Source organism: Pseudophryne corroboree (genome assembly GCF_028390025.1).
Source record: "Pseudophryne corroboree isolate aPseCor3 chromosome 3 unlocalized genomic scaffold, aPseCor3.hap2 SUPER_3_unloc_32, whole genome shotgun sequence".
NCBI classification, from domain to species: Eukaryota; Metazoa; Chordata; class Amphibia; order Anura; family Myobatrachidae; genus Pseudophryne; species Pseudophryne corroboree.
Window position 1 is genome coordinate 66,859 of NW_026967522.1, and position 13,703 is coordinate 80,561.

The following is a 13,703-nucleotide window of genomic DNA, read 5'->3' on the forward strand; positions in this document are numbered from 1 at the left end:
GGATTGGCAGAGTGTAATACCAAATCCCCAGGCCTATTTGCAGTAAGCAACAAACAAATACAAAGCTACACAGTACTGGCTAACTTTCATGAACTGACTAACCAACAAAGATTCAGCAGCATCTGCTTACCCTGAAAAGAGGCCTTATAAAGCAGGTGCTGTCCACGCCCCACTCAGACCTCACAGACTGTGAGCACAAAAACCAGCACCGGATCCCCTGCCATGCACAGAGCCTATAACCACTGCACAGCAAAAGACCCGAACCGGAGTATCAGCTGCGCTCAGGTTACTCCACTAGCACTTGTCTCCCGGTTGCCATGACGACGTGGCAGCACAGGGCAGGAGACCCTAACAGTACCCCCCCTCTGACGAGGGGTCAAAGAACCCCTACCACCGGGTTTATCGGGGAACTGCGAGAAGAAAGAGCGTATCAGTCTGGGGGCATGAAGATCACAACTGCGCACCCACGACCGCTCCTCCGGGCCATACCCCTTCCAGTGCACCAAAAATGACAGCCGACCCCGAACCACTTTGGAGTCAAGAATCCTTTCAACAACAAACTCCCTCTGGCCACGTATCAGAAGAGGGGAAGGTCTTCCACTGGAAGAAGGATTACTAATCGCCCGTTTTAAAAGGGAACAATGAAATGTTTTATTGATACCCAAAGAACGGGGCAGATCTAACTGAAATGCCACCGGATTGATAACCCTAGTGATCTTATAAGGGCCGATGAACCGGGGGCCTAACATATGAGATGGCTGTCTCAACTTCAAATTCTTGGTAGACAACCAGACGAAGTCTCCTAATTTGAAGCTGCAGGGTCTTTTCCGCTTATCAAAAACCCTTTTGGTCACTAATGACACAGACACAAGGGCTTTCTTCACTTTCCGCCAAATACCTCTAAGGACCGAAACCACAGAGGAACCACCAGGCGTGGAGTCCAGGGGGTCAAAAGAATTGGCCTTAGGATGATGCCCATACACACAAAGGAAGGGAGAGATCCCTGTAGCAGAGTGAGCCGCGTTGTTATAGGCAAACTCTTCCATGGACAGATGAGCAACCCAGTCAGTCTGACACTTGGAGACATAACACCTGAGGAACTGCTCCAAGGACTGGTTCACCCTTTCAGTCTGCCCATTAGACTGCGGATGGTAGCCTGACGACAAGCTGACAGAAATCTGGAGATCGGAACAAAATGCCCTCCAGAATTTGGCCACAAACTGGGATCCGCGGTCAGAGACCACATCAAGTGGCAACCCGTGGAGACGCACAACATGCAGCATAAATAATTCAGACAGGCGTCTGGCTGATGGCAGCCCAACCAGTGGAACGAAGTGCGCCATCTTCGAAAACCTGTCAACGACAACCCAGATGGCTGTCATCCCCGAGGATTTGGGCAAGTCCACCACAAAATCCATTGAAATGTGGGTCCATGGCTTAGATGGGATAGAGAGTGGATGTAATGGGCCAACAGGAACCCCTCTAGGAGTCTTATTTCGGGCACAGATGTCACATGCCCGAACCCACTGATCCACATCCTTAGCCACCGAGGGCCACCACACCGCCCTAGATAGCAACTCCCGAGTTCTGGCAATACCCGGGTGACCTGCCGACTTCTTGGCATGGAATTCCAGGAACACTCGCTGTCTTAACCTAGGAGGCACAAACAAAAGACCTACCGGAAGGTCTGGAGGAGCCTGCTCCTGTGCTCTAAGGACTAATGATAAGAGGTCCTGGGTAATGCCCACTTTAATACATGATGGGGAAACAATGGGCAACGGCTCCTCGGTGGTCTCCTGGATTGGAGCAAAACTCCGCGAGAGCGCATCAGCATTGATGTTTTTTGACCCAGGGCGATATGTTATCAAAAAATTAAAGCGAGCAAAAAACAAAGCCCATCGTGCCTGCCTGGCATTGAGACGCTTCGCTGACTCTAAATATGCCAGATTCTTATGGTCAGTGAGAATTGAGACCACAAACTTAGCCCCCTCTAGCCAGTGTCTCCACTACTCGAGTGCATCCTTAATAGCCAACAATTCCCGGTTACCCACGTCATAATTCATCTCGGCAGGCGAAAATTTACGGGAAAAGTAAGCACAGGGATGAAGGCGATTATCAGACACTCCCATCTGAGAAAGCACTGCCCCAATACCCATCTCAGAGGCATCCACCTCCACCACAAAAGGACGCTCTGGATCTGGGTGTCGCAGCACCTTGGCCGAAACAAATGCCCTTTTGAGACGGGCAAAAGCCGCTTTAGCCTCACAAGACCAGTGAGCAACATCCGCCCCTTTCTTAGTGAGTGCCACCAAGGGCGCCACTATAGACGAAAATCCAGCGATAAATCGTCTATAAAAATTTGCAAAGCCCAGGAAACGCTGAAGCGCCTTCAAACTAGTGGGCTGCACCCAATCCAGGACTGCCTGTACCTTGGAACCCTCCATTTGGAAACCTTCTGGGGAGATAATATATCCTAGAAATGCGATTTGCTGAACTTCAAATTCGCACTTCTCCAGCTTCGCCCCAAGCCGGTGGTCTCTGAGTTTCTGGAGGACTAAGCGTACATGCTTCCGATGTTCCTCCAGGGAATGGGAGAAGATTAGGATGTCATCTAAGTATACAACTAAGAATCTATCCAAATATTCCCTGAGCACATCATTCATGAAATCCTGGAAGACTGCAGGGGCATTACAGAGCCCAAAAGGCATCACCAAATATTCATAATGCCCTGAGTGGGTATTAAAGGCAGTCTTCCATTCATCCCCCTCTCTTATTCGGATTAGATTGTACGCACCGCGTAGGTCAATCTTAGAAAAAATGGTGGCAGTACGAAGCTGGTCAAACAAGACCGAAATGAGAGGCAGTGGGTATGAGTTTTTAATCGTGATACGGTTCAATTCCCTGAAGTCGATTCAGGGTCGCAACGAACCGTCCTTTTTACCCACGAAGAAGAACCCCGACCCAACTGGAGACTGTGAAGGTCTGATAAATCCCTTAGCCAAGTTCTCCTGAATGTACTCTGCCATAGCCTGAGTCTCAGGACGTGACAGGGAGTACAACCTGCTCTTGGGAAGCTTAGCATTTGGCAACAAATCAATGGCACAGTCATAGGGGCGATGGGGAGGTAGTACCTCTGCAACTTTTTTGGAGAACACGTCCGCAAAATCTGCATAACACCCTGGCAATCCTGGCAAACTTAGCTGCGAGAGCCTGATTGGAAGGCTCAAGCAACTCCTGAAACAATCAGTACCCCAAATAAGAATCTCCCCAGAGACCCAGTCAAATTGAGGATTGTGGGCCCTTAACCAGGGTAACCCCAACACCAATGGGGCAAAAGTACAGACAGTCACATAAAAGGACAATTTTTCAGAGTGTGTGGCTCCAATAAACAAAGAACTCTGGCTAGTGCAAGAGGTAATTTTACCTTGGGATAATGGTTCCCCGTTTAACCCACAAATCTCAATTTCCGATGCCAAGGGTACTAAGGGAACAGAGTGTTTCAGGGCGAATTGGCGGTCCATAAAAACCCTGTCGTCCCCACTGTCCACAAAGGCCTCGGTCTTGACAGTTTGACCGAGGATCTTCAAGGTCACCGGAATGATAAAAGTCTTCTTGGGAAATTCTGACTTCTGGCCTGACAGGATATTTCCCATCACCCTCAGGCCCTGAAGTTTTCCGGCTTTTCTGGGCATGATACTACCACATGACCTTTATTCCCACAGTACAAACACAACCCCTGCTGTCTCCTCCGCGTCTTCTCACGCGAGGAGAGGCGGGTAGCCCCAATCTGCATAGGCTCCTCAGAAAATTCCTCAGAGTCTGAGGTTCCCTTGGGAAGGAAGGAAATCTCAGTCTCCCTTTCAAGCCTACGCTCTCTCAGCCGTCTATCCACCCGGATGGATAACTGCATGAGCTGATCCAAGCTATCAGGCAAGGGATATTGTACCAGTTGGTCCTTTATCTGGTTAGAAAGACCTCTTCGGTACTGGTGTCTCAGGGCTGGGTCATTCCACTGGGTATCATGGGCCAACCTCCGAAACTCCGTACAGTAAACCTCAACTGGCCTTCGCCCTTGCTTAAGGATCGAAATCTGAGCCTCGGCTGAGGCCGTCTTGTCAGGGTCATCATACAACATGCCCAGTGCCGTAAAAAAAGCATCAACACTTTTAAGCGACGGACAGTCAGGCTGCAACGCATATGCCCAGACCTGTGGGTCTCCTTGTAGCAAGGAAATCACTATGCCCACCCGCTGAATCTCCGACCCAGAAGACTGAGGCCTAAGCCGGAAGTATAGCTTGCAGCTCTCCTTGAAACAAAAGAACTGCGAGCGATCTCCAGAAAAAAGATCCGGGAGATTTACTTTCGGCTCCTTAACCCCTGCAGGTGCTGCTGCTGCGGGAGCTCCGCCAGCAGCCTGGGAGGTGTGCATTTTAATGGACAAATAATTAAATTGTCGAGTCAGGACCTGCACCTGATCGACCACCTGTTGCAACGTATTTTGAGGGGTATGCTCCATATTCCCACAAAATTTCAACAGGAGTATTAGGCTGCTGAATATGTTATGCACACCAGTGCCTGCAGGAAAGTACTGGTGTCAGAACTGTTATGCACTCCAGTGTCTGCAGGAATGTACTGGTGTTTGAACTGTTATGCAAAACAAATGGACTCACAGACAAACTGGGGAATATGACATAACGTACACAGAAGGTGATAGAGTAACAAAATACACACAAAGTGAACAGAAAAGCCCAGAGGTTAAGGAACTGTGTATCTCCCTTGTATTAGAACTGCTCAGATGGAAAAAGCAAGATGTTGTGTTTTAATACGTAGAGAACCCGAAATGCTGTTGCTAAGGGCAACAGCAAAACCCTAAAGGGTTACCAATGGGTGTGGCAGTAAACTCCTTGGTCAGAGATGGAATGATAGACACAAGGAGAGTCTCCACAATCCTGATTCTCACTTGCAGTGCACAGGTTTTAGCTTACTGCCACTAAACTGACCCCTGACACCTAGCACAGTGAGACAGGATTAGACAGGCAAGTCTTAGAATACAGCCGCAAACTTGCTAAGTTCACAGAGTAGTAACAGAACCCCAGCAAGCTAAACGACTGACTCCAGTCTTACTGCTAGGTCTGGATTGGCAGAGTGTAATACCAAATCCCCAGGCCTATTTGCAGTAAGCAACAAACAAATACAAAGCTACACAGTACTGGCTAACTTTCATGAACTGACTAACCAACAAAGATTCAGCAGCATCTGCTTACCCTGAAAAGAGGCCTTATATAGCAGGTGCTGTCCACGCCCCACTCAGACCTCACAGACTGTGAGCACAAAAACCAGCACCGGATCCCCTGCCGTGCACAGAGCCTATAACCACTGCACAGCAAAAGACCCGAACCGGAGTATCAGCTGCGCTCAGGTTACTCCACTAGCACTTGTCTCCTGGTTGCCATGACGACGTGGCAGCACAGGGCAGGAGACCCTAACAGCATGCTGGGATGTGTAGTTTCTCAACAGCTGGAGGGCCGCAGTTTGGACATGCTATGAAAACACAGGCTTTTCCCCCTGTATACTGTGTCAACACAGGCAGCTCCCCCTGTATATTATGTCAACACAGGCCGCTCCTCCTGTATACTATGACAACACAGGCTGTTCCCCCTGTATACTATGTCAACACAGGCCGCTCCCCCTGTATACTATGACAGCACAGGATGCTACCCCTGTATATTATGACAACACAGGCCACTCCTCCTGTCTATTATGACAATAAATGCCACTCCCCCTGTATATTATGTCAACACAGGCCACTCCTCCTGTATACTATGACAACACAGGCTGTTCCCCCTGTATACTATGTCAACACAGGCCGCTCCCCCTGTATACTATGACAGCACAGGATGCTACCCCTGTATATTATGACAACACAGGCAGCTTCCCCTGCATATTATGACAACACAGGTCACTGCCCCTGTATACTATGACAGCACACGATGCTACCCCTGTATATTATGACAACACAGGCCGCTCCTCCTGTATACTATGTCAACACAGGCCGCTCCCCCTGTGTACTATGACATCACAGGATGCTACCCCTGTATATTATGACAACACAGGCAGCTCCCCCTGCATATTATGACAACACAGGTCACTGCCCCTGTATACTATGACAGCACACGATGCTACCCCTGTATATTATGACAACACAGGCCGCTACTCCTGTATACTATGACAGCACAGGATGCTACCCCTTTATATTATGACAACACAGGCCACTCCTTCTGTATAGAAAGACAATACATGCCGCTCACCCTATATAATAATAGTAACAAGACACCACAGGCACCTCCCCCTGTATAAAAGGGCAACACAGCTCGCTCCCCCTGTAGAGTAGGACAACACATAGCGCTCCCCTGTATAGTATAATGCCATTATATGTATAGAATAGCGGTAACGGCGGGGTCTGCGCCACCTGTATTATGGTAACACCGGGGTCTGCGCCTCCTGTATTACGGTAACGGCGGGGTCTGCGCCACCTGTGTTACGGTAGCGGTGGGGTCTGCACCACCTGTATTATGGTAACGGCGGGGTCTGCGCCCCCTGTATTACGGTAACGGTGGGGTCTGCGCCGCCTGTATTACGGTAACGGGGGGGTCTGCGCTATCTGTATTATGGTAACGGCGGGGTCTGCGCTACCTGTATTATGGTAACGGCGGGGCATGCGCCACCTGTATTACGGTAACGGCGGGATCTGCGCTACCTGTATTACGGTAACGGCGGGGTCTGCGTCACCTGTATTACGGTAACGGGGGAGGGGGGGTCTGCGTCACCTGTATTACGGTAACGGCGGGGTCTGCGCCTCCTGTATTACGGTAACGGCGGGGTCTGCGCCACCTGTATAATGGTAATGGCGGAGTCTGCGCCACCTGTATTACGGTAACGGTGGGGTCTGCTCCACCTGTATTACGGTAACGGTGGGGTCTGCGCCTCCTGTATTACGGTAACGGTGGGGTCTGCGCCACCTGTATTACGGTAACGGCAGGGTGTGCACCACCTGTATTACGGTAACGGCGGGGTCTGCTCCACCTGTATTACGGTAACGGTGGGGTCTGCGCCTCCTGTATTACGGTAACAGCGGGGTCTGCGCCACCTGTATTACGGTAACGGCGGGGTCTGCGCCACCTGTATTACGGTAACGGCGGGGTCTGCGACACCTGTTTTACAGTAATAGGACACTAGAGTGTCAGCCACCTGTACAGGGATAATGCAGCACCAGAGGCTGCTCCAGCTGCACTATAACAAGGCACCAGAGGCTGCTCCCCCTGTAGTACAGAACCTGACACCAGAGCTGCTCAGCCTATAGAATAATAATAATAATATCATTACCTGCTGCCAGACACAGCAATGGCTGCTCTCTGCTCCTGCTGCCTTGTGGGAATGATAGAAGGAAGGCGGAGCTCAGACCAGGGGGAAATGGCCGCCGCTCCTGACGTCACTGCACGGACAGGGAACCTATTGCTGATGCCGGACTGGTCTACAAGAAAATGGCCGCCGGCCTCTTCCACTGAGGACATGTATGGTAATAGTCATTACAGAGTGCTGGGCTTTGGGCGGGGTGGAGGAGGGGAGGGGCCAGTAACCAGGTAGCAGCCGTTGCCAATCATACCCTACTTCCTGCCTGTGCGTTCCACCTTACTTCCGGACTGTGCGTTCCACATGCAGGAAGTGAGTTTTCATCGACTTGTGCAGCCTCACAGTGTTCGTGGAGATCAGGTAATGGCGTCTTACTATACAGGGGGAGCAGCCTGTAGTGACCTGTTATTATTATTATTATACAGGGGGAGCAGCCTGTGGTGTCCTGTTATTATTATTATACAGGGGGAGCAGCCTGTGGTGTCCTGATATTAATATTATTATTATTATACAGCAGGAGCAGCCTGTGGTGTCTTGTTATTATTATACAGGATGAGCAGCCTGTGGTGTCCTATTTTTATTATTATTATTATTATACAGGTGGAAGAGCCTGTGGTGTCCTGATATTATTTGTATACAGGGCGAGCAGCCTGTTGTCTCTTGTTGTTATTGTTATTATTACAATACAGGAGTAGCAGTGTGTGGTGTCCTGTTATTATTATTATTATTATTATTATTATTATTACTACTATTATTATTATTATACAGAGGGAGCAGCTTGTGGTGTCCTGTAATTATTATTATTATACAGGAGGAGCAGCTTGTGGTGTCCTGTTATTATTATACAGGGGGAGTAGCCTGTGGTGTCCTTTTATTATTATTATACTGGAGGAGCAACCTGTGGTGTCCTGTTAATAAAGACATGTTATTATGTTTATGCTGGGGTGCAGCCTTTAGTGTCGTTGTTATTATTATTATTATTATTAATTTTATTATATGAAATTGTGGGGATTGAAAATATTGCTCAAATTCTCGGATATATTAAAGCAGAGACCATAATATCCCTGGCATGTGTAACAGATGATAATTGAAGCAGTATGAAGAAAATGTATATCACACACCTGGGAGTGTCACAGTGACATCATTTAGATCTATAGTAATAAAGGTACATGACTGGGGAGGTAAAGGGATCTGGGAGTGTCACTTTGACATCACTTATATCTATATTAATAATACAGGGACATGACTGGGGAGGTGAGGGGATCTGGGAGTGTCACAGTGATGTCACTTATATCTATAGTAATAATACAGGGACATGACTGGGGAGGTGAGGGGATCTGGGAGCATCACTGTGACCTTATATCTATAGTAATAATACAGGGACATGACTGGGGAGGTGAGGGGGACCTGGGAGTGTCACAGTGACAAGAGAAAGAAAGTAGACTTCTTTGTGGGCGCACTCTTGTGAAGAAATAATGAGATATTCTCAAAGAGTAAAATATAACTTTTATTACAAATGATTAAGAAATTATTCAATCTCCTGAGAACAAATAATGTCTCCTGCCGCCTTTCCCCTGCCTGTCTCCTGCCGCCTTTCCCCTGCCTGTCTCTTGCCGCCTTTCCCCTGCCTGTCTCCTGCAGCCTTTCCCCTGCCTGTCTCCTGTTGCCTTTACCCCGTCTGTCTCCTGCCGCCTTTCCCCTGCCTGTCTCCTGCCACCTCCACCCTGCAGCCCACCTGCCTGTCTCCTGCCGCCTTTTCCCTGCCTGTTGCCTTTTCCCTGTCTCCTGCTCCCCCTGGCCGGTCTCCTGCCGCCTTTCCCCTGTCTCCTGCCACCCCCTCCCTGTCTCCTGCCACCTCCTTGCCTGTCTCCTGCAACCTTTCCCCTGCCTGTTTCCTGCAACCTTTCCCCTGCCTGTCTCCTGCAACCTTTTCCCTGCCTGTCTCCTGCCGCGTTTCCACCTCCTGTCTTCTGCCACCTCCTTGCCTGTCTTCTGCCACCTTTGCTACACCATCAGCTGGATCTGTGAATCCTGAGGTCACGGAGACTGTACGCCGCAGCTCCATGAATGAGGCCATGAAATTTCCCTCAGGAGACCCTGTCCCTTCACAACCAATTCTCACCCTTACACCACTTCATGGCTGCAGCCATACTCGTCTGACAACTCAGGACACATAGAGCACATGCTCCGTACGGGTCCTGCACATGAGCGGTGTACCGAACATCAGCTCATTGTGACTCCACCCACAATAGCGCTACATTCTAGATCAGTCCCACTATGCAGTACAGCCTTATGGGGCTGGGTCACCGGAACCTTGGAGACACTGACCAGGACTCTGTGGCTGTGAGCAAATAGGAGACTTAATGACCACTCTATTTTATATTTACTATGTTACATGTGCAATATGTTTTATGTATTATATTTATTCCAAGGAACTCCAGCTGTGGGGAACGGAGTCTTTATTACACATCACACGTTCTGTATTCTCTCTGATTCACAAAGGATGGACAAGGACAGGAGTCACAGGACTGAAAAGATAATAAATATCACCCTGGAGATCATCTACCTACTGACTGGGGAGGTGAGTGGATCTGGGAGCGTCTCAGTGACCTTATATCTATAGTAATAATACAGGGATATGACTGGGGAGTTGAGTGGATCTGAGAGCATCAAAGTGACCTTATATCTATAGTAATAATACAGGGACATGACTGGGGAGGTGAGGGGATCTGGGAGCATCACTGTGACTTTATATCTATAGTAATAATACAGGGACATGACTGGGGAGGTGAGGGGATCTGGGAGCATCACTGTGACATCACTTATATCTATAGTAATAATACAGGGACATGATTGGAGAGGTAAGGGGAACTGGGAGTGTCACAGGGACCTTATATCTTTAGTAATGATACAGGAACATAACTGGGGAGGTGAGCGGATCTGGGAGCGTCACAGTGACCTTATATCTATAGTGATAATACAGGGACATGACTGGGAAGGTGAGGGGATCAGGGAGCATCACTGTGGCCTTATATCTATAGTAATAATAGAGGGACATGACTGGGGAGGTGAGGGGATCTGGGAGCATCACTGTGACCTTATATCTATAGTAATAATACAGGAACATGACTGGGGAGGTGAGGGGATCTAGGAGTGTCACAGTGACATCACTTATATCTATAGTAATAATACAGGGACATGACTGGGGAGGTGATAGGATCTGGAAGCATCACTGTGACCTTATATCTATAGTAATAATACAGGGACATGACTGGGGAGGTGAGGGGATCTGGGTGCGTCACTGTGACATCTCTAATATCTATAGTCATAATACAGGAATATGACTGGGGATGTTAGGGAATCAGAGCATCACAGTGAGGTCACATAGCTATAGTAATAATACAGGGATGTCACTGGGGAGGTGAGGGGATCTGGGAGCATTACAGTGACATCACGTATATCTATAGTAATAATACAGGGACTTGACTTGGGAGGTGATGGGATCTTGGAGATTCATAGTGACGTCACTCATCTATAGTAATAATACAGGGACATAACTGGGGAGGTGAGTGGATTTTAAAGCGTTACTGTTAAGTAACATATCTATAGTAAATACAGGGACTTGACTACGGAGGTGGGGGGATCTGGGAGCGGCGCAGTGATGTCACATATCTATAGCAATAACACAGGGGCATGACTGGGGAGGTGAGGTGATCTGGGATCGTCACAGTGGCATCACATATCTATAGTAAATACAGGGACATGACTGGGGAGGGAAGGGGATCTGGTAGCGACGCAGTGATGTCACATATCTATAGTAATAACACATGGACGTGACAGGGGAGGTGAGGTGATCTGGGAGTGTCACAGTGACATCACTTATATCTATAGTAATAATACAAGGACATGACTAGGGAGGTGAAGGGATCTGGGAGCATCACTTTGACGTCACATATATCTATAGTATTAATACAGGGACACAACTGCGGAGGTGAGGGGTTTGGGAGCGTCACAGTGATGTCACTTTTGTCTATAGTAATAAAACAGGGACATGACTGGGGAAGTGAGTGAATCTGGGAGTGTCACAGTGACATCACTTATATCTTTAGCAATAATTCAGGGACATGACTTGGTAGGTGAGGGGATCTGGGAGCATCACAATGACATCACTTGTATCTATAGTAATAGTACAGTGATGTGACTGGGCAGGTGAGGGGATCTGGGATCGTCACAGTAGCATCACATATCTATAGTAAATACAGGGACATGACTGGGGAGGGAAGGGGATCTGGTAGTGACGCAGTGATGTCACATATCTATAGTAATAACACATGGACATGACAGGGGAGGTGAGGTGATCTGGGAGTGTCACAGTGACATCACTTATATCTATAGTAATCATACAAGGACATGACTGGGGAGGTGAAGGGATCTGGGAGCATCACTTTGACGTCACATATATCTATAGTATTAATACAGGGACATAACTGCGTAGGTGAGGGGTTTGGGAGCGTCACAGTGATGTCACTTTTGTCTATAGTAATAAAACAGGGACATGACTGGGGAAGTGAGTGAATCTTGGAGTGTCACAGTGACATCACTTATATCTTTAGTAATAATTCAGGGACATGAATGGGGAGGTGAGGGGGTCTTGGAGCCTGACAGTGACATCACTTATATCTATAGTAATAATACAGGGACACGACTGAGGAGGTTAAGGGATCTTGCAGCTTCATAGTGACGTCACTTATATCTATAGTAATAATACAGGGACATGACTGGGGAGGTGATGGGATCTGGGAGTGTATATATTGATATTTGATGTCTCCACCATTACACAGGATTACACAATAGTGAAGAAGACATCCAATGGGTGTGAGACACCCAGCAGCCATCCCCGTGTATCAGGAGGACTGAGTAGAACCCAGAGCCCAATCACGGTGCCTCCACCTCACTCACTGACACATGAGAGACACAATGACAAGAAGATCCTGGAACTCACCAACAAGATCATTCAACTGCTGACTGGAGAGGTGACTGCTGGGAATGGGGCATTATACAGTAACAACGGGGGATGTGTCTGGGTGATGACTGGAGAGGTGACTGCTGGGAAGGGGACATTATACAGTAACACCGGGGGATGTGTCTGGGTGATGACTGGAGAGGTGACTGCTGGGAATGGGACATTATACAGTAACACCAGGGGACTTGTCTGGGTGATGACTGGAGAGGTGACTGCCGGGAATGGAGCATTATACAGTAACACCGGGTAATGTGTCTGGGTGATGACTGGAGAGGTGACTTCCGGGAATGGGGCATTATACAGTAACACCAGGGGATGTGTCTGGGTGATGCCTGGAGAGGTTACTGCTTGGAATGGGACATTAAACAGTAACACCAGGGGACGTGTCTGGGTGATGACTGGAGAGGTGACTGCTGGGAATGTAACATTATACAGTAACACCGGGGGATGTGTCTGGGTGATGACTGGAGAGGTGACTGCTGGGAAGGGGACATTATACAGTAACACCGGGGAATGTGTCTGGGTGATGACTGGAGAGGTGACTGCTGGGAATGGGGCATTATACAGTAACACCAGGGGACGTGTCTGGGTGATGACTGGAGAGGTGACTGCTGGGAATGGGGCATTATACAGTAACACCGGGGGATGTGTCTGGGTGATTACTGGAGAGGTGACTGCTGGGAATGGGGCATTATACAGTAACACCGGGGGATGTGTCTGGGTGATTACTGGAGAGGTGACTGCTGGGAATGGGACATTATACAGTAACACCAGGGGATGTGTCTGGGTGAGGACTGGAGAGGTGGCTGCTGGGAATGGGGCATTATTCAGTAACACCGGGGGATGTGTCTGGGTGATGACTGGAGAGGTGACTGCTGGGAATGGGGCATTATACAGTAACACCAGGGGACGTGTCTGGGTGATGACTGGAGAGGTGACTGCTGGGAATGGGGCATTATACAGTAACACCAGGGGACGTGTCTGGGTGATGACTGGGGAGGTGACTGCTGGGAATGGGACATTATACAGTAACACCAGGGGATGTGTCTGGGTGATGACTGGAGAGGTGACTGCTGGGAATGGGACATTATACAGTAACACTGGGGGATGTGTCTGGGTGATGACTGGAGAGGTGACTCCTGGGAATGGGGCATTATACAGTAACACCAGGGGATGTGTCTGGGTGATGACTGGAGAGGTGACTGCTGGGAATGGGACATTATACAGTAACACTAGGGGATGTGTCTGGGTGATGACTGGAGAGGTGACT

General features: G+C 48.8%; 1 protein-coding gene and 1 long non-coding RNA gene across 2 annotated transcripts in view; one reads left to right on the forward strand and one right to left on the reverse strand.

Annotated features, from left to right (window-relative positions):
- The window catches only part of LOC134984051 (uncharacterized), a 236,176-nt gene that overhangs the window by 57,707 nt on the left and 164,766 nt on the right, over nucleotides 1-13,703 (reverse strand). The window lies entirely within an intron of this gene.
- Nucleotides 8,398-12,441, forward strand: LOC134984048 (uncharacterized). Its single transcript, XR_010191707.1, has 3 exons — nucleotides 8,398-8,575; nucleotides 9,843-9,991; nucleotides 12,252-12,441. It is a non-coding gene; the product is annotated as an uncharacterized LOC134984048 (long non-coding RNA).